This window comes from Somniosus microcephalus, chromosome 7, assembly GCF_052327205.1.
Source record: "Somniosus microcephalus isolate GS21.2 chromosome 7, FLI_Smic_1.0, whole genome shotgun sequence".
Taxonomy (NCBI): Eukaryota; Metazoa; Chordata; class Chondrichthyes; order Squaliformes; family Somniosidae; genus Somniosus; species Somniosus microcephalus.
Window position 1 is genome coordinate 22,925,356 of NC_140993.1, and position 22,707 is coordinate 22,948,062.

Sequence of the window (22,707 nt, forward strand, 5' to 3'; positions counted from 1 at the left end):
GTTTTGAAATGCTAATCAGGCCCTGCCGTTAAATTTGGCAGGACTTGCAGGAAACCCATTCTCTGGCCCAACATGGACAGGTTAGTCCCAATAATTCCACGTATGTGTGTCTATGCAATTCTGTCTCTTGGATTAATCATGAATTGGCTGCAGTGTCATGGACCAAACATTATTTACAATGGTTACATCCGTACCTTTTTACTGGAGACTTACCAAATATGATGAAAATGCATTGGGGTAGATTTTCACCTTTGTGTGTTAGCAGATCATTAGAAAGGAGAATCAGGCAGGGCGTATAAGGCGGGTGGGGGGGTAGGGGTGGCAGTGGCGATCAGCTCCCACCCGTTTTTCACCCACCTCCGAAAGTGCAATTCTACCCCACTGTAAACATGGCTTACCACGGGTTAACAGTCATTCCACTAGAGACTAGTAAGAGGTCCTGACAAAGGTGATAACTGCAGCAAGGGAGGAGATTGCAGAGGCAAAATCTCATTACCTATTTGTCAGCCAAATAATCACTTCAACTTATCTTTCTGTCATCTTTTAATGAGTGTGTGAATTGTACAATGCCATTTAGCAGAATGCCTCTTATAACAATAAAGATTCATTTTAATCAGAAGCTGAAAGGGTGTGCAATATGACTAACAAAAGTCTTCAAAGCCTTTTGATATTTCCTGTTTTTTATAGAAAGGGAATTTAATTATTCAGATTGTTAAAATAGAACGATCATGTTTTTAAATGATGCGCTCTTTTGAATCAATTTTATCACGCCTTGGACATTCGGTATTAATTATTGTTCGTAACTTCACACACTTAAAGTCTTGGCTGTGACATGCTTCAACCGTTAACAAAATAATTGCTAAACTTAACTAGAATAGTGGGCATTCAACAGGGCAGGTAATTAATGAACCTCAGGGAGCCCTGGTTAACTTTTCTACTCCCTCGCCATGCGTGTTTAACACAGATCAGGAACTGAACCTGAATCTGAAGTTAGAGGTACATTTATACCAATAAACCAATAACAAAGTCAAAGTTGTTCCACAGTCAGCTCTTCGCCATCTCTCAGTAACCTGGGTCCAGTAGCACCAAGGACGTGCCAATTCCTGAGGATGCGATCTAGAACTTCCCACAAGACTCACTCTGCCTTGCTAGGCAGGAGCTTACTGTGAGGCGATTGGAACCAGCAACTCGAGATTGGGTGACCGCTTTGCGGAACACCTCCGTTCAGTCCGTAAGGGCGACCCCGAGCTCCCGGTGGCCTGTCACTTTAATTCTCCGCCCCATTCCCGCTCAGACCTCACCATCCTCGGCCTCTTGCATTGTTCCACGGAAGCTCAGCGTAAGCTCGAGGAACAGCACCTCATCTTTCGATTAGGCACTTTACAGCCTTCTGGACTCAACATAGAGTTCAACAATTTCAGATCATAACCTCGGCCCCTATCACACATATATATTTTCTTCTTTTTTTTATCCACAATTTTTGTTTGGCCCCCCTTTATTTTCCTTCTTCTCTCCCACATGGCAGCTGTCCTTTATTCTGCCAGTGCAATTCACACTCCATCTAGAGCCATTCTTTATTCCTTAACCTGTCCTATTACCACCTCCTCTCGCCTTGAATATCTCTCAATGTCTCTCAATCTCTCCTGCTTTCTATCCTATCACTGATCTTCCCTTTTGTTCTTTCATCCCCTCCCCCTTTTCCCAGCCCCTAAACCTGCTTTCCATTTCCTGCTTTTTTTCAGTTCTGACGAAAGGTCATCGCCCTGAAACGTTAACTCTGTTTCTCTCTCCACCGATGCTGTCTGGCCTGCTGAGTTTTTCCAGCGTTTTCTGTTGTTATTTGGGAACCAGCAACAGTTTGATCGAAAACCAAACACCTAGTCGCTGGTGCACACTGACCCTTACAAGTTACACAGTGAGCTCTGTGCTGCTATTAAAAGAAAAAACAAACAAAGGGAGCTACACTACAGCGGTTGGATTCCAGGAAGATTGTGGTCGATTCCACCCCGCCTTTTGGGAGTTCAAGTTACATCCCTTGCTGAGATTGGGGATGACATTAAAAGGGAAATTAAAGAAGCGTGCAATAAGGGCACAGCAGTCATCATGGGTGACTTTAATCTACATATAGATTGGGCCAACCAAATTAGTAACAACACTGTGGAGGAGGAATTCCTGGAGTGTTTATGGGATGGTTTCCTGGACCAATATGTCGAGGAACCAACCAGAGATCAGGCCATCTTAGACTGGGTATTATGTAACGAGAAAGGATTAATTAGCAATCTTGTTGTACGAGGCCCCTTGGGTCAGAGCGATCATAATATGATCGAATTCTTCATTAAGATGGAGAATGAAGTAGTTCACTCAGAGACTAGGGTCCTCAATTTAAATAAAGGAAACTATGATGGTCTGAGGAGCGAGTTGGGTAGGATTGATTAGGGAATGGCACTCAAAGGGTTGATGGTGGATAGGCAATGGCAAACATTCAAAGACCAAATGGATGAGCTACAGAATTTGTTCATCCCAGTTTGGCATAAAAATAAAACAAAAAAGGTGACTCAACCATGGCTAACAAGGGAAATTAGGGATAAGAGTTTGCACATTCTCCCCGTGTTTGCGTGGGTTTCCTCCGGGTGCTCCGGTTTCCTCCCACAGTCCAAAGATGTGCAGGTTAGGTTGATTGGCTATGATAAATTGACCCTTAGTGTTAGGGGGATTAAATACGTGGGGTTACGGGGATAGGGTGGGATATGTGTTGGTGTAGGGGTTACGGGGATTGGGTGGGATATGTGTCGGTGCAGGCTCGATGGGCCAAAATGGCCTCTATCTGCACTGTGGGGTTTCTGTGAGATTCTGTGAGTATAAGATCCAAGGAGAGGACATATAAATTGGCCAGAAAAAGCAATAATCCTGAGGATTGGGAGCAGTTTAGGATTCAACAAAGGAGGACAAAGGGATTAATTAAGAAAGGGAAAATAGGATATGAGAGAAAGCTTGCAGGGAACATAAAAACTGACTGTAAAAGCTTTTATAGATATGTGAAGAGAAAAAGATTGGTGAAGTCAAGCATAGGTCCCTTGCAGTCAGAATCAGGGGAATTTATAATGGGGAACAAAGATATGGCAGACCAACTAAATACAAATTTTGGTTCTGTCTTCACAAAGGAGGACACAAATAACCTCCCAGAGATGCCGGGGAACATAGGGTCTAATGAAAGGGTGGAACTGAAAGAAATCAGTATTTGTAGGGAAATGGTGTTAGGAAAATTGATGGGACTGAAGGCCAGTAAATCCCCAGGGCCTGATAATTTACATCCCAGGGTACTTAAGGAAGTGGCCCTAGAAATAGTAGATGCATTGCTGGTAATCTTCCAGAACTCAATAGACTCTGGAACAGTACCCATGGATTGGAGGGTAGCTAATGATACCCCACTATTCAAAAAAGGTGGTAGAGAAAAAGCGGGGAATTATAGACCGGTAAGCCTGACATCGGTAGTGGGGAAAATGCTAGAGTCCATTATAAAAGATGTAATAGCAGAGCACTTGGAAAGCGGTGACAGGATCGGACAAAGTCAACATGGATTTACAAAAGGTAAATTATGCTTGACTAATCTACTGGAATTTTTTGAGGATGTAACTGGTAAAATAGATAAGGGAGAACCAGTGGATGTGGTGTATTTGGACTTTCAGAAGGCTTTCGATAAGGTCCCACATAAGAGATTAGCATGCAAAATTAAGGCACATGGGATTGGGGGCAAGGTATTGACTTGGATAGAGAACTGGTTGGCGGACAGAAAGCAAAGAGTTGGAATAAACGGGTTGTTTTCCGAGTGGCAGGCAGTGACTAGTGGGGTACCGCAAAGATCGGTCCTAGGACCCCAGCTGTTCACAATATATATTAATGATCTGGACGAGGGAAGTGGATGTAATATCTCCAAATTTGCAGGTGACACAAAGCTGGGTGGGAGGGTATGCTGTGAGGAGGATGTCGTGAAACTCCAGTACGATTTGGACAGGTTGGGTGATTGGGCAGAAACATGGCAAATGCACTATAATGTGGACCTCTGAACTTTCTATATTCAGCCTGGTTCTCACTTGTGTTCTCAACTTGACATCTGTCATACGCCCCCTTTTTCTGCTTCATCTTACTCTCTATCTCTTTCATCATTCAAGGAGCTCTGACATTGTTTGCCCTACCTTTCCCCCTTGAACCATCTCCTCTTTAAAGGCAGTCCATTGTTCAATTACAGATTTGCCTGCTAATCTTTGATTCCAATTTACCTGGGCCAGGTCCATTCCCAATCCACTGAAATTGGCCTTCCTCCAATTAAGTATTTTTACTCTAGATTGCTCCCTGTCCTTTTCCATAGCTAATCTAAACCTTATGATACTATGATCGCTGTTCCCTAAATGTTCACCTGCTGACACTTACTCCACTTGACCCACCTCATTCCCCAGAACCAGATCCAGCAATGCCTCCTTCCTTGTTGAGCCGTAAAAGTACTGATCAAGAATGTTCTCCTGAACACACTTCAGAAATTCTTCCCCCTCTCTGCCCTTTACACTATTACTATTCCAGTCTATTAGGATAGTTGAAGTCTCTCATTATCTATAGTTCTTGCATTTCTCTGTAACTTCCCTGCAAATTTGCTCCTCTATATCCTTCCCACTAGCTGGCGGCCTATGGAATACACCTAGTAGTGTAATGGCACCCCTATTGTTTCTCAACTCAAACCAAATAGATTCTGTCCTCGACCCCTCCAGGACATCCTCTCTCTCCAGCACTGTAACATTCTCCTTAATCAATATTGCCACCCCACCTCTTTTCTTCCCTTCCCCACCTTTCCTGAACACCTTATATCCAGGAATATTTCGTACCCAATCCTGTCCTTTTTTGAGCCAGGTCTCCGTTATCACTACGACATCATATTCCCATGTGGCTCTTTGCGCCTGCAGCTCATCAACCTTATATACCACACTTCGTGTATTTACACACATGCACTGTAAACCTGTCTTAGACCTGCTTGTATTCTCTCTTAATCTGACCCCACCTTACTATTTCTTACTCTAGTGCTATCTGTCTCTCCCAATTCTTTGTGCACTTTGTTTCTTCTTTCTAATGCTACATCCTGGTGCCCATCCCCCTACCAAATTAGTTTAAACCCTCCCCAACAGCATTAGCGAACCCCCCTGCAAGGACATTGGTCCCAGCTCTGTTGAGGTGCAACCCGTCCGGTCTGTACAGGTCCCACCTCCCCCAGAACAGGTCCCAATGTCCCAGGAATCTAAAGCCCTCCCTCCTCCACCATCTCTTCAGCCACGCATTCATCTGCTCTTTCCTCCTATTTCTATACTCACTCGCGCGTGGCACCGGGAGTAATCCGGAGAATACTACCTTTGAAATCCTGCTTTTTCATCTCTTTCCCATCTCCCTAAAATCTGCATGCAGGACCTCATCCCTCTTTCTACCTATGTCGTTGGTGCCGATATGGACCACGACCTCTGGCTGCTCACCTTCCCCCTCAGAATTTTCTCCCGCCACTCAGTGACATCCTTGACCCTGGCACCAGGGAGGCAACATACCATCCTAGAGTCACATCTGCAGCCGCAGAAACGCCTGTCTGCCCCCCTAACTATCGAATCTTCTATCACTATTGCTTTCCTGACCTTCTTCCTCCCCCCCTGTACAGTTGAACGACCCATGGTGCCATCGACTTGGCTCTGGCTGTACTCCCCAGAGGAACCATCACCCTCACCAGTACTGGTTCGAGAGTGAGATGCACTCAAGGGACACCTGCTCTACCTGCCTGGTCCTCCTTGTCTTTCTGATGGTCACCCATTCCCTCTCTGCCTGCAAACTCTTACGCTGCAGGATGACCACCTCCCGAAACGTGTTATCCACGTAGCTCTCAGCCTCACGGATGCACTGCAGTGACACCAGCTGCTGCTCAAGCTCCAAAACCTATTAATTAACTTAACAGAAATTAACTCAAGACTAAAAAACCAATCACCAGCTATTCATCAATCAGCTCCTTCCCTTGTGCTGACGCCAATTTAGGTTTTTTACCTCGTTCCCTGATGCTCGCCCTCCCTCCGGGCTTTGGGCTCTCGGGCCTACCTTTACCTGCGGCCGCTCCTCTTGCCCTCCCACAGGTTCACTCTCATGCCTACTAACCTTATTAGAGTCCTTGGGTTCTGTGGCTCCAATCCTCCTTTTCAGTTAGACGTCTCAACCACCTTCTTCCTCTCCGCAGAATTCCTGCTCTCACCAAATTCCTCCACTCTGCTTGCGATCGACTCCGATTGCATTCACCCAGCTCTGTCTCCAAGCTCTGTGCCGTTGCAAACTGGTGCCTCGTGTATCTACCTTTTGAGAGTCAAACAAGTTAAAACTGCTTCAATCAGCTTCTAGCTCACAGCTTTTACCACCTAATCAGGCAACCATTACAGCTGATAGCTGTTAACCCTCTCTGCACGCTCTCTAAGGTGGGAGCATCACTCTGTATCTAACACTTGCTGTACCTGCCCTGGAGTGTTTGATGTTGACACCAGATGCTGAGAATGTTAAAATGTTCCATTCCCCACAATGACATCCAGCACCTCGATGGCAATAAAACTCATAAAGTAACAGAAGCTTCTCCCCTGGACACAGATATTGAAAGGACAGGGAATGTCTGTAACAAGTCATCAAGTAGTTCTCATCTTATCTTAGAATCAAGGACTCAATAGACTGGGTTTCAAACAAAGCTGATTTATTTATACAGAATTTTTAAATCCAGCCCAGTTATTGGGGTTTTAACAGCCACAAAATATAAGATGGCCATTAATAATTCCAGGGTATACCCAGAGAGTGGTGAGGATGTGGAACTCGCCACTACAAAGATTAGTTGAGGCTAAAAGTATAGATGCATTTCAGGGGAAGCCACATGAGTGTGCAAGGAATAGAAGGATATGTTGATGGGGTTAGATGAAATAGGGTGAAAGGAGGCTCATGAGGAGCATAAACACCGGCATGGACCAGTTGGGCCGAATGGCCTGTTTCTGTGCTGTACATTTTATGTCTATGTTTCTATGTTAACTGCTAACTGCCACTGACCGTGCAGTTTCTTTTATGCTACAAGACAAAATTCCAATCGGATGATTACTTACCTTATACCTGCCAGTGAATTTCTCCTCTCTACCGATTCCTGCTCTCAGCAAATTCCCCCACTCTGCTTGCGATCCACTCCGATTGTGTACGCCCAGCTCCGTCTCCAAGCTCTGTGCTCAAGCTCTGATGTCACTCTTGTAATGTAGGAAATGCGGCAGCCAATTTGCACACAGCAAGCTCCCACAAACAGAAATGCGATAAATGACCAGATAATCTGTTTTTTGTGGGAGGACCACCCCACCCTGTAACTTTTAATTCTGGCCCCTTGCGCATCTCCGATTTTAATCGCTTCACTATTGGCAGCCGTTCCTTCAGCTGCCAAAGCCCAAAGCTCTGTAATCCTCTCCGCCTCACTCCCTCGCTCTCCCCCTTTAAGACGCTCTTTAAAACCTACCTCTTTGACCAAGCTTTTGGTCGCCTGTCCTAACATCTCCTTATCTGACTCGGTGTCCAATTTTGTTTGATAGTCGCTCCTGTGAAACGCCTTGGGATGTTTTACTACGTTAAAGGCGCTACATAAATGAAAGGTGCTGTTGCTTGTTGTTTAATGGGAGACACTTAATGCATCCCAGTGGGATTGAGCCTTGCCTAATCCCACAGTCCTACCAGCCTATCTAAAATAGGACAAAAGCAAAATACTGCAGATGCTGGAAATCTGAAATAAAAACAGAAAATGCTGGAAATACCCTACAGGTGAGGCAGCATCTGTGGAGAGAGAAACAGAGTTAACAGTTCAGGTCGATGACCCTTCATCAGAACTGGAAAAAGCTGGAGATCAAACAGATTTTTAAGCAAGTGTAGGGACAGGGAAATGGGGGAGGGGAGGAAAGAACAAAAGGAAAGGTCTGTGATAGGATGGAAGGCAGGAGAGATTAAGAAACATTAAGAGATGGTGCAAGGCAAAAAGAGATGGTAATGGGGCAAGTTAAGAAACAAAAGATGGCTTTAGATGGAAGGCAGGAGAGATTAATCGCGCTTGACTAATTTACTGGAATTTTTTGAGGATGTAACTGGTAAAATAGATAAGGGAGAACCAGTGGATGTGGTGTATTTGGACTTTCAAAAGGCTTTCGATAAGGTCCCGCATAAGAGATTGGCGTGTAAAGTTAAGGCACATGGGATTGGGGGCAAGGTATTGACTTGGATAGAGAACTGGTTGGCAGACAGAAAGCAAAGAGTGGCAGGCAGTGACTAGTGGGGCACAGAGGGATCGGTCCTTGGACCCTAGCTATTCACAATATATATATTAATGATCTAGACAAGGGAACTAGATGTAATATCTCCAAGTTTTCAGATGACACAAAGCTGGGTGGGCGTGTGTGCTGTGAGGAGGATGCCGAGAAACTCCAGGATGATTTGGACAGGTTAGGTGATTGGACAGAAGCATGGCAGATGCAATATAATGTGGATAATGCGAGGTTATCCACTTTGGTGTCAAAAACAGGAAGGCAGATTATTATCTGAATGGCAATAGATTGGGAGAAGGGGAAGTGCAATGAGACCTGGGTGTCCTTGTGCACCAGTCGCTGAAGGTAAGCATGCAGGTGCAGCAGGCGGTTAAGAAGGCAAATGGTATGTTGGCCTTCGTAGCGAGAGGGTTTGAGTACAGGAACAAGGATGTCTTGCTGCAGTTGTACAGGGCCTTGGTGAGACCACATCTCGAGTATTGTGTACAGTTTTGGTCGCCTTATCTGAGGAAGGATGTTCTTGCCATGGAAGGAGTTCAGCGAAGATTCACCAGGCTGATACCTGGGATGGCAGGAATGACGAATGAGGAGAGATTGGGTCGATTGGGCTTATACTCACTGGAGTCTAGAAGAATGAGAGGGGATCTCATTGAAACTTATAAAATTCTGACAGGACTGGACAGACTAGATGCAGGAAGGATGTTCCCAATGGTTGGGGCGTCCAGAACCAGGGGTCACAGTCTAAGGATAAGGGGTAACCCATTTAGGACAGAAATGAGGAGGAATTTCTTCACCCAGAGAGTGGTGAACCTGTGGAATTCTCTACCACAGAAGGCAGTAGAGGCCAATTCATTAAATATATTCAAGAAGGAGTTGGATATATTTCTTGAGGCTAAAGGGATCAAGGGATATGGGGAGAAAGCAGGGAGAGGGTACTGAATTTGGATGATCAGCCATGATCGCATTGAATGGCGGAGCAGGCTCGAGGGGCCGAATGGCCTACTCCTGCTCCTATCTTCTATGTTTCTATGTTTCTAAGAGACATTAAGAGATGGTGCAAGTCAAAAGGAGATGGTAATGGGACAAGTTAAGAAACAAAAGATGGCTGTAGATGAAGTGTAAATGGCACAGAATGAAAGACAGCTGCCACGTGAGAGAGAGAGAGAGAGAGAATAATGAATAAATAAAATAAATGGAAAAAAATAGGATATCTAAAATATCTAAAATAGGACCTCCTCATCATGTTCAAGTTTCATATTTCCTGTTTCCAATAAATAGCTCTGCCAAAAGGCAGATGACCATGGATTCCTCACACAACACATTCTCAGTTTTATCCTAACTATCAGTGAGGAGTGCCAAGTTACAGTGAGGAGTTTCTCCTTGGGGGAGGAGAACTAAAATGAGCATTACTCCCATATGCGCTCAAAAACCACCTAGTGGGAACTTGCAGAGCAGCATTGTTGATGGGTGGGAGTGGTTGTCCAGTCCACTCTCAACAACAACGATTTGCATTTATAAAGCGCCTATAATGTTAAGAACATCTTGAGACACTTTACAGAGAATTAGAAGGAAAATAGACATGGCAGCAGGAAGGTAGATGTTGGGAGGGGAACATAAGAGCAGGAGGAGGCCATTCAGCCCCTCGAGCCTGTTCCGCCATTCGATGAGATCATGGTTGCTATGACTTAACTCCATATACTTGTCTTTGGCCCATATCGCTTAATAACTTTGGTTAATAATAATTTATCAATCTCAGATTTAAAATTAACAATTGATCCAGCATCAATTGCCATTTGTGGAAGAGAGTTCCAAACTTCTACCACCCTTTATGTGTAGAAGTGTTTCCTAATTTCACTCCTGAAAGGTCTGGCTCTAATTTTTAGACTATGCCCCCTAATCCTAGAGTCCCCAACCAACGGAAATAATTTCTCTCTATCCACCCTATCTGTTCCCCTTAATATCTTGAAAACTTCGATCAGATCACCCCTTGACCTTCTAAATTCCAGGTAATACAACCCGAGTTTGTGTAATCTCTCCTTGTAATTTAACCCTTGGAGTCTGGGTGTCATTCTAGGCTTGGTTAAAGAGATGGGTTTTGAGGAGGTTTTTATAGGGGGAGAGGGAGGCGGAGAGTTTTGGGAGGGAATTCCAGAGAACAGCACTCGGGTAGGAATTGCTATGGGACATGGGAAACCTAAAAGATGGCATCAAAATAAATACTTTTAGGAACCTAATGGATGACTATAAAGGAGTATTTCAAATATATTGTTGCATTTTTATTAAGCTGATGTAAATCAATATAACCCAGAATCTTGTTCATACTTACCTTTTTATAGAAATCATATTTAAGACTTCAGCTCCTCTCTCTTAACTGATGCACTTAGTGGTGTTTGTTGAAACTGTGATTGATCAGAAGTGGTACGTATGGGACATCCTCTTTGAGGACCTTGCAATAATCCAGGATTCCTTCTTTTCTGAACTATTGATTCACTGAATCATTTATAATGTTTTCTTAATGCTCCAATAAATTAAATCAGTTCACAATCTTTTAGACAAGGGCATAACTCAAACCTGGTTACGGCTTTCCCTACTATAGCACTCCCAGGATCATCCTCAGTGTTAGAGTCCCAGCCAATACAGGAAACTTTTTTTTATTCGGCACGGACGGAACCGACGTGGTGCCGGTTCATCAAAAATTCCGGATAACCAAACGCTATAGTAAAAGATACAGAGCTGAGAGCTCCGTATAAGGCAACAAACCCTGTTGCTTAGCAACAGCTTCAAAACAATGGCCACAAGTTGCAAGCGTCTCTGTAGCTTAGCAACAGCTGCAGCCACACCCTTGCACAGCAACACATGGAGGAAGGCAAGTAATAAAAGTTACCTGAACCTACTCCTGAATTTTGCCGGTTAACCAAGATTTCCGGTTATTTAGGTGCCGGTAAATCGAAAGTTTCCTGTATTTCAGTCATACCTACACTGCAATAAATAGGGGGCCCACCAACAGCCTGCAATAGTTCCAATAGTTGGTTGAATATTTATTCCCTGGCTTTATTATAAGAGAGACAATTTCTCACGGCCAGTTAGATAGGCCTACTCGAATGGGGCCCTGAATTTTCACAAAGGTTGTCCCAATCTGCTGCTGCAGAAATGCAGTAAACCATGTATCTCAGCCATATATGCCCTTTCTCCAGACATCCTACTGATCTCCAACCAAAATTACGGCAGGAGATCAGGAGAAGCCCCATGGAATTTCAGGACCTATATCTCTTAAACGTACCCAAAACTGTCCTCAAATAGATAGATCTCTAATGGTACATGTTGGGTTAAATTGGCCATGTTGTGTGGATTTACATGATGTTGATGCCTGTTTTTAACATGGACTTTCTGCCCACTGCTGAAATAATTAACATATGGTAACATACTTAGATACACAGTTTGACACACAAGACAAAGAATATTTGTATCAGTCTGTATTGATGTCATGTTACAAGCCTGATTGTTACTTTTTTTTTGCGGATCAATTTGGCTACATGAAGATGAGGGACATCAGAGGGACATCAGAACGTTGCCAGATTCAGTTCTTAGACAATGTCAGCACATACACACCGACTGATGTAAGAAAACTACCAGGCACTTGGTCAGTGTATTAAACAAGGCTTTAATCGACTCTTTCATAACATGGAAGTCTAGTTATCCTTCACTAGTTCCTGTTTACAAAATGTCCCTGAGCAAGCTGGGCCCGTGCCTGAGTATTTATACTCTCCCTGGACAGCGCCACCAGCAGGCTGCCCAGTATATTTTATAAGTCCTTTCTACATGAATGGCACGATTTATGTCACTGACCAACAGAAGTCACTGGACTGGATACCCTGGCTGATATTCCTCCTCCTTAGATCAGGGGCATGTCAGGTTACATAGAATTTATGGCACAGAAACAGGCCATTTGGACCAACTGCTCCATGTCGGTGTTTATGCTCCACACAAGATCCTCCCAACCCATTTCATTTACCTCTATCAACATATCCTTCTATTCCTTTCTCCCTCATTTACTTATCCAGCTTTGCCTTAAATGCATCCATGTTATTCGCCTCAACTATTCTCTGTGGTAGCGAGTTCCACATTCTAACCACTCTCTGGGTGAAGATGTTACTCCTGAATTCCTTACTGGATTTATTAGTGACTACCTTATATTTATGACCACTAGTCAGCTGCTGTGGTATGTAGGGGGTTTCTCTTGCTTGCTCTGGTCTCCTGCCAGGCTTCTTGCAATAATTACCCGTGAGTGGTTCGACCCACTCTTCCCTACGGTTCTAGACCTTGGACTTAGGTGCAGGGAGCTGTAGTGCAGAGAAAAACTCAATAGGCCAGGTCGAATAGCACGAAATGGGTGCCTTTATTGAACAGTTTGCAGCATTATAAAATACATGTCATATGCACAGATTAAAGCAACTACAAGCATGCACACATCTATAAACTTAACTCTACAGAAATGGGGAACACACGGCACATCGTAAAAGGGGTAACACATTACAACTACCCTTAACCCCCTCCCCTAGACCTAACTAAATTTCGACTTGAGGAACTCGGGATCATGCTCACCACTTTAAGAATTGCGAAAAGGGGTTTGCAGCCTTTCGACACCACTTTCCGTTGTCACGTGGGTTTGGAAGCTTCTGGCGCAGCTTGTTTTACATAGGTGATTTACATAGAGATAGGAACAGGAGTAGGCCATTCGGCCCTTCGAGCCTGCTCCGCCATTCAATGAGATCATGGCTGATCTTCGTCTGAGATCATAGCTGATCTTACCAGTTCAGTACCCCGTCCCCGCCTTTTCTCCGTAACCCTTAATCCCCTTAGCCTTCAGAAATATATCCAATTCTCTCTTGAAAATATTTATTGAATTAGCCTTCACAGCCCTCTGTGGCAGGGAATTCCACAGGCTCACCACTCTTTGAGTGAAGAAATTCTTCCTCATCTCTGTTTTAAATGATTTGCCCGCTATTTTTAGACTGTGGCCCCTGGTTCTGTGCTCCCCGGCCATTGGAAACATTCTCTCTGAATTCAGCCTGTCCAGGCCTGCCATAATTTTATATGTTTCGATGAGATCCCCTCTCAATCTTCTAAACTCCAGTGAGTACAAGCCCAAACTATTTAATCTCTCTTCGTAGGTCATTCCCGCCATTCCAGGTATCAGCCTGGTGAATCGCCGTTGCACTCCCTCCATGGCAAGAACATCCTTCCGCAGATGGGGCGACCAAAACTGTACACAATACTCCAGATGCGGTCTCACCAGCACCTTGTACAGCTGTAGTAAGGTATCCCTATTCCTATACTCGAACCCCCTTGATATGAAGGCCAACATACCATTTGCCTTCTTGATCGCCTGTTGCACCTGCATGCTCTCCTTCAGTGACTGGTGCACAAGAACACCCAGGTCCCTCTGCACTTCCCCATCTCCCAATCTATTGCCATTTAGATAATAATCTACCCTCCTGTTTTTACCCCCAAAGTGGATAACCTCGCATTTATCCACATTATAGTGCATCTGCCACGTATCTGCCCATTCCCCCAACCTGTCCAAATCGCACTGTAGCCTCCTGACATCCTCATCAGAGCCCACCCCTCCTCCTAGTTTAGTGTCGTCAGCGAATTTGGAAATATTGCATCCAATTCCCTGATCCAGATCATTTATATATATTGTGAACAGCTGGGGTCCCAGGACAGATCCTTGCGGCACCCCGCTGGTCACTGCCTGCCACTCCGAAAACGAGCCGTTTATTCCAACTCTCTGTTTTCTATCCGCCAGCCAGTTCTCTATCCACGTTAATACTTTGCCCCCAATCCCATGAGCCTTAATTTTGCATGATAATCTTTTGTGTGGAACCTTATCGAAGGCTTTCTGGAAGTCAAGGTACACCACATCCACTGGCTCTCCCCCATCTATTTTACCAGTTACTTCCTCAAAAAATTCCAGCAGATTAGTCAAACACGATTTACCCTTTGTAAATCCATGTTGACTCTGTCCGATCCTTTCCCCATTTGTCAAGTGCTCCGCTATTTTATCCTTAATAATGGACTCTAGCATTTTGCCCACAACCGATGTAAGGCTTACTGGTCTATAATTCCCTGCTTTCTCTCTACCCCCCTTTTTAAATATTGGGGTAACATTAGCTACCCTCCAATCCACGGGTACTGTTCCCGAGTCAATGGAGTTCCGGAAGATGATCCTTAGAGCATCTGCTATCTCCAGGGCCACCTCCTTAAGTACCCTAGGATGTAGTTTATCAGGCCCCGGGGATTTGTCGGCCTTCAGTCCCCTCAACTTACCCAACACCATATGCCTAGAGATACTAATTTCTGTCAGCTCCTCCCTCTCATTAGTCCCTATGTTTGCCGATATTCCTGGGAGGTTATTTGTGTCCTCCTTTGTGAATACAGAACCAAAGTATGAGTTTAATTGGTCAGCCATTTCCTTATTCTCCATTATATATTCTCCCGAATCGGACTGCAAGGGACCGACTTGGGATTTTACCAGTCTTTTCCTCCTGATATACCGATAAAAGCTTTTGCAGTCTGTCTTTATGTTTGCTGCAAGTTTACTTTCGTATTCTATTTTCCCCTTCCTGATTAATCCCTTTGTCCTCTTTTGCTGTATCTTGTACTGCCCCCAATCTTCCGGTCTGGTGCTTTTTTTTGCCAGTTGATATGCCCTTTTTTTTGATTTTATGCTGTCCCTAATTTCCCTCGTTATCCACGGTTGAGTCACCTTTTTAGGTTTATTTTTATGCCAAACCGGTATAAACATGTTCTGGAATTCTTCCATTCTATCTTTGAATGCTTGCCATTGTCTCTCCACTGTCAATCCCCCCAGAAACACCACCCAATCAATCTTACCCAATTCCCGTCTCATACCCTCGTAATTCCCTTTATTTAAGTTCTGGACCTTAGTCTCTGATTCAATTTCCTCACTCTCCATCTCGACTGAGAGCTCGATCATATTATGATCGCTCTGACCCAAGGGGCCTCGTACAAGAAGATTGCTGATAAGTCCCTTCTCATTGCACAATACCCAGTCTAAAATGGCCTGATCTCGAGTCGGCTCCTCGACATATTGGTCCAGATAACCGTCCCGAAAACATTCCAGGAATTCCTCCTCCTCAGAATTTTTACTAATTTGGGTAGTCCAATCAATATGTAAATTAAAGTCACCCATGATGACAGCTGTGCTCTTATCGCACGCTTCTCTAATTTCCCTTTTTATGCCTTCCCTCACCTCCATATTACTATTTGGAGGCCTATATATCACACCCACTAACGTTTTCCTCCCCTTGCTATTTCTCATTTCTACCCATACAGATTCCGTTTCATCCGAGTTAATATCCTTCCTTTCCATTGCATTAATCCCCTCCTTTACCAGCAATGCTACCCCACCTCCCCTACCTTTTTGCCGATCCTTCCTAAATATTGTATATCCCTGGATGTTAAGTTCCCAGCCTTGCCCACCCTGCAGCCACGTTTCTGTAATCCCAATCAAATCATACTTGTTTACCTCTATTTCCACAACTAATTCATCCACCTTGTTCCTAATGCTTCTAGCATTAAGATACAAAGCCTTCAGGCTTGCTTTTTTCACACTCTCATTATGAATTAGTTTGGCCCTTTGTGTTTCTCTCCTTTGCTTATTGCTTCTCACCTTTCTACCATCTATTTCTGACTTCATATGACTTCCCTCTTTTCCACTACCTAGGTTCCCATCCCCCTGCCAAATTAGTTTAAATCCTCCCAAACCGCCCTAGAAAATATTACCCCGAGGACATCGGCTCCCTCACAGTTCAGGTGTAGACCGTCCCCTTGGTACAGGTCACTCCTCCCCAAGAACTGGTTCCAATGCCTCAAGAATTTAAATCCCTCTCCCTTGCACCACTGCTCAAGCCACGTATTTAGCTTATCTATCTTACTCTCTCTAAACTTATTAGCTCGTGGCACTGGTAGCAATCCAGAGATTACTACCTTTGAGGTCCTACTTTTCAATTTAGCTCCTAACTCCCTAAATTCAGCTTGTAGGACCTCCTCCCTCTTTTTACCTACATGTACCACGACAACTGGCTGATCCCCCTCCCCCTTCAGAATGGGGAGGGGGATCAGCCAGTTGTCTTGGTTCTCCTGCGATGAGGCAGCCGATACAGCCTTGGTGAGCGCTCGCCATGGATGAATCCGTTACCGATGTGATTTTAAGAACTGGATGCACATGGATGAATCCGTTACCGATGTGATGTTGAGACACTGGAGTGCCGGGCCCTGAGTGTATTCTTCTCTGGCCTGGGTTGTCGATCTCCCGATGGTCTTCCCCGGGGCGGGACGCTGGTCCCAAAAAGCTTTCTTTATACAGTCATAATGTCCTTCTGATTTGAAGCAGAGCTGGAGTACAGGGTGTCTTCTTCTTCGGCCTGGGTCGTCGATGATCTCCCGACAAAAGTACCCGGGCCACCCTCGTCGTCTTCCCGTCGTGGCCGGGCCTTGCCTGGCCGAGCTGGCTTCCAAGCCGAAATCTTCTCGTCGTCTTCTCGTCGTGGCCGGGCCTTGCCTGCCCGAACACCGAACACGTTCCAAACCGAAATGCTGTGTGAAGGTCTTGAAGCATTTTTCCGAAGAGTTGAAGAAGTGAAGCTGTTCCCAAGCTACGAAGCGGTTCTGAAGCGTACTGATGGACTTTTTCAATCCACAGTTATACCTTTTTGGAACATTCTTATCTCCCGCCAAATCATAGTCCTGTCTTTGTAATAATTTTGGCGGGCAGAACTCTCTGCAGGGGTGTTTTGTCTTCATAACGGGAGCCGGTGATAGCTTAACTGGCCTTCCTGGGCCGATAATGTCTTTGCTTTGTCACCGTAACTCGGTTTGTATATTGATCGGTCTGGAGATGGCTCTTGATGGCTGTTAAACGGCTTTTCTTTGTACAGTAAATGGGTTAAAGTGTTCATTCAATTGTCCGCCCATTTCTTGATGGGCCTCATCCTGCTACCCAAATCTGTCCTGTACTTATAATCTAATCAGTATGTATACTCAGTTCCATGAGTTTCGGCTTCCCGAAACTGGTTTTCGCGGGCTTTAATGTCCTCAATCCACAAGCCTGTCTGGCTTGCAGTAACAGAAATTCAAATGGTCCCAGAAGCTGGTCATGAGGTCTGGCGGCCATTTTGTGTGCCCTTTTATCAAAGGTTTCTCTGTACAAGCTTCTTTTGGTCAATAAAGCTGTCTTATTAACCCTAATTTCCTGCGTGATTATTTAATGAAAATTTCGAATCTTACAGGTAGCATGTGGCTAAATTAATACAGACGTGGGTTTGAACCTGATACCTACCTGGCCTGAATGGTTGAGTACCAACCCATGACAGTGCAAATACTGACTGTGCCACCAGTGGAGCTATTGTACCGATGGTTCCAATGGGGTTTCTGTGGGAGAATCAGCACAGCTTTTAAATCCTGGGGACATTGCGCTTGGATATTTTCTAAAACGTAATTTTCCTATAATATGACTACATGCTCCACTGGTGTCAGCCGTGGCTCAGTGGTTAGCATTCTTGTCTCTGAGTCAGAAGGTCGTGGGTTCAAGTCCTGCTCCAAGAGACTTGAGCCTAAAATCTCAGCTGACACTCCCAGGGCAGTGCTGAGGGAGTGCCGCACTGTCTTTCAGATAAGACGTTAAACCGAGGCCCCGTCTGCTCTCTCAGGTGAATGTAAAAGGTCCCATGGCACTATTTTGAAGAAGAGCAGGGGAGTTCTCCCCGGTGTCCTGGCCAATGTTTATCCCTCAATCAACATCATTAAAACAGATTATCTGTTCATTTTCACATTGCTGTTTGTGGAAGCTTGCTGTGCGTAAATTGGCTGCCACGTTTCCTACATCACAACAGTGACTACACTCCAAAAAGTACTTTCTTGGCTGCAAAGCGCTTTGGGACGTCCTGAGGTTGTGAAAGGCGCTATAGAAATACAAGTACTTCTTTCCTTTGAGACCAAAGTTTCATGAGAGAAACAATGTCCTGATTTACATGATGTTGTTTCCTTGGATCACTTATTTTACAGTTTTATTGCTTCAAAGCAGTTGTTTTGTTTCACCTTGAAGGAAAAAGCTAACTACAACCTGCAGACGCATCACCTTTTATCATGCCCAAGGGCACAGTTAAAACTCACCCAACCAGCAATGATGCTGAAGAATTTTATGCCCTTTGCTTCTTCGGAGGCAAAACTAATGTCTCCTTTTAGTTATGTCCTCATTTTTATGAACTCAATGAACTGCCATCCTCTCAGAGGATATGGGACCATACCATGGCAAAGTAATACACGGATACAATCCCCTCTGCTTCACACGTATGTCCAATAAGTGATTGGAGGATACACCACTCCTGGAATCCCAGTTGGATGATACTTGTTAGAGAAATTATCAGAGAGAGGAGGGGAAGGGATTTTTTTTCTACATATTCTAGACATGCCTGAAAAAATCTAGCCATGTTAAGCTTTCATCAGCAGAAGAACATTCTGGATCACCATTGATTTAAATCTGCTTGCTTAGGAACATAAGAACAGGAGCAGACCATTCAGCCCCTCGAGCCTGTTCCACCGTTCAATTAGGTCATGGCTGATCTGCACCTCAACTCCATTTACCCGCCTTTTGCTCCATATCCCTTGATAGCCTTATCTAGCAAAAGTCTATCAATCTCAGTCTTGAAAAGTTCCTTTTGAGTTTCGTGCACCAGGACCCCCAGATCCCTTTGTACTTCAGTGCTTTCAAGTTTCTTGCCATTAAGATAATAACTTGCTCTACGATTTTTCCTGCCAAAGTGCATAACCTCACACTTTCCAGTATTGTATTCCATCTGCCAAATCTCTGCCCACTTACTTAGCCTGTCTATGTCCCCTTGCAGGTTTTTTATGTCCTCCTCACTCACTACTTTCCCTCCCATCTTAGTATCATCTGCAAACTTTGATGTGTTACACTCGGTCCCCTCCTCCAAATCGTTAATATAGATTGTAAAGAGTTGGGGACCCAGCACTGACCCCTGAAAAGTTCACTTGACCAAGTGTCCAGCCTTGTGCAATTGTCAAATTACACCCTTATTTAAAAAGGGCAGTAGACAGAAGGCTGGAAACTATAGACCGGTTAGCCTAAGATCTGTGGTAGGTAAAATTTTGGAGTCCATTATTAAGGAGACAGTAACAGGACATTTGGATAATCATAATTTAATAAGACAAAGTCAGCATGGTTTTATGAAGGGGAAGCCATGTTTGACAAATTTGCTGGAGTTCTTTGAGGAAGTAACATATAGGGTGGATAAAGGTGAACCAGTGGACGTAGTGTATTTAGACTTCCAAAAGGCATTTGACAAGGTGCCACACAAAAGATTATTGCTTAAGATAAAAAATCACGGGATTGGGGGTAATATTCTGGCATGGATAGAGGATTGGCTATCTAACAGAAGGCAGAGAGTTGGGATAAATGGTTCATATTCAGACTGGCAATCAGTAACCAGTGGTGTTCCGCAGGGGTCAGTGCTGGGTCCCCAACTCTTTACAATCTATATTAACGATTTGGAGGAGGGGACCGAGTGTAACACATCAAAGTTTGCAGATGATACTAAGATGGGAGGGAAAGTAGTGAGTGAGGAGGACATAAAAAACCTGCAAGGGGACATAGACAGGCTAAGTAAGTGGGCAGAGATTTGGCAGATGGAATACAATACTGGAAAGTGTGAGGTTATGCACTTTGGCAGGAAAAATCGTAGAGCAAGTTATTATCTTAATGGCAAGAAACTTGAAAGTACTGAAGTACAAAGGGATCTGGGGGTCCTGGTGCACGAAACTCAAAAGGTTAGTATGCAGGTGCAGCAAGTGATTAAGAAGGCCAATGGAATGTTGGCTTTCATTGCTAGGGGGATAGAATATAAAAATAGGGAGGTATTGCTTCAGTTGTACAAGGTATTGGTGAGACCGCACCTGGAATACTGCATACAGTTTTGGTGTCCGTACTTAAGAAAGGACATACTTGCTCTCGAGTCAGTACAAAGAAGGTTCACTCGATTAATCCCGGGGATGAGGGGATGGACATATGAGGAGAGGTTGAGTAGATTGGGACTCTACTCATTGGAGTTCAGAAGAATGAGAGGCGATCTTATTGAAACATATAAGATTATGAAGGGGTTGGATCGGGTGGATGCAGGGAGGATGTTCCAGATGATGGGTGAAACTAGAACTAGGGGGCATAGTCTTAGAATAAGGGGCTGCTCTTTCAAAACTGAGATGAGGAGGAACTACTTCACTCAGAGGGTGGTAGGTCCATGGAATATGCTGCCCCAAAAAGCTGTCGAAGCTACATCATTACATAAATTTAAAACAGAAATAGACAGTTTCCTAGTAGAAAAGGGAATTAAGGGTTACGGGGAGCGGGCAGGAATTTGGACATGAGTCTAGGTTCGGATAGGTCATGGCCCTGTGGGTAGCGGAGCGGGCCCAGGGGCCGTGTAGACTGATCCTGCTCCTGTTTTCGTGTGTCTAATGCTGTTAGATTCAGGAGATAGTCCTGTCATAGTGGATTGGCGGTTAGGATCAGATCAGCCATGATCTTATTGAATGGCGGAGCAGGCTCGAGGGGCCAATTGGCCTACTCCTGCTCCTATTTCTTATGTTCTTATGTTCTTATGCAGATGACGCTTGCGTCTACGCACACTCGAAGATCGAACTCCAAACCATCGTCAACACCTCCACCGAAGTGTTCGAGAGCATGGGCCTTACACTAAACATCCGTAGGACAAAGGTCCTCTACCAACCTGCCCCCACCACACAATACTGCCCCCCGATTATCAAAATGCACAACAAGGCTTTGGACAACGTGGACCACTCTCCATACCTCGGGAGCCTACTGTCAACAAGGGAAGACATCGATGACGAAGTCCAACACAGCCTTCAGTGTGCCAGTGCAGCCTTCGGTCGCCTGAGGAAGAGAGTGTTTTAAAACTAGGACCTCAAACCCGGCACCAAGCTCATGGTCTACAGAGCAGTAGTGCTACCCGCCCTCCTGTATGCCTCAGAGACATGGACCATTTACAGCAGGCACCTCAAAACACTGGAGAGATACCACCAACGCTGCCTCCGCAAGATCCTGCAAATCCATTGGCAGGATAGGTGCACCAACGTCAGTGTTCTTGCTCAGGCCAACATCCCCAGCATCGAAGCTTTGACCACGCTCGATCAGCTCCGATGGACGGGCCACATCGTCTGCATGTCCGATACGAGACTCCCAAAACATCGCTCTTCTCGGAGCTCCAGCACGGCAAGAGAGCCCCAGGTGGGCAGAGGAAACACTTCAAGGACACCCTCAAAGCCTCCTTGAAAAAGTGCAACATCCCCACCGACACCTGGGAATCCCTGGCCCAAGACCGCACAAAGTGGAGGAGAAGCATCCGGGAAGACGCCGAACACCTTGAGTCTCTTCGCCGGGAGCAAGCGGAAGCCAAGCGCAGGCTGCACAAGGAGCGCACGTCAACCCAAGCACCCCACCCACCCGCCCCTTCAACCACCGTCTGCCCCACCTGTGACAGAGACTGTCGGTCCCGCATTGGACTCATCAGTCACCTGAGAACTCATTTTTAATGTGGAAGCAAGTCATCCTCGGTTCCGAGGGACTGCCTAAGAAGCACTAGCTTTTAGTGATTTGTGTACATAGACACTTAAATCTCTTTCCTCCTCCGCAGCGTCTTGAAGAAAATATTCCAATTTGTCTGTCTCAGATCCAAAGTGGATGACAACACACTTTCCGACGTTGAATTCCATCTGCCATAGTTTTGCCCACTCACCTAATCTGTCTACATCCCTTTATAATTTCCTGTTCCCATCTACACTACTTACCATGTCTCCTAAATTAGTGTCATCTGCAAACTTGGATATATAACTACCTATTCCCTCATCCAAGTCATTAATATAAATGTGGAAAAGCTGAGGTCCCAGTGTAGATCCCTGGGGAGCACTAATTATCACATTGTCAATTGAGATGGGATCTCATCGAAACCCACAAAATTCTGTCAGGCCTGGACAGACTAGATGCAGGAAGGATGTTCCCGATGGCCGGGGAGTCCAGAACCAGGGGTCATAGTCTAAGGATAAGGGGTAAGCCATTTAGGACTGAAATGAGGAGGAATTTCTTCACCCAGAGAGTGGTGAACCTGTGGAATTCTCTGCCACAGAGGGCGGTGGAGTCCAGTTCATTAAATATATTCAAGAAGGAGTTAGATATATTTCTTAAGGCTAAAGGGATCAAGGGATATGGGGAGAAGGCAGGGACAGGATACTGAATTTGGATGACCAGCCATGATCTCAT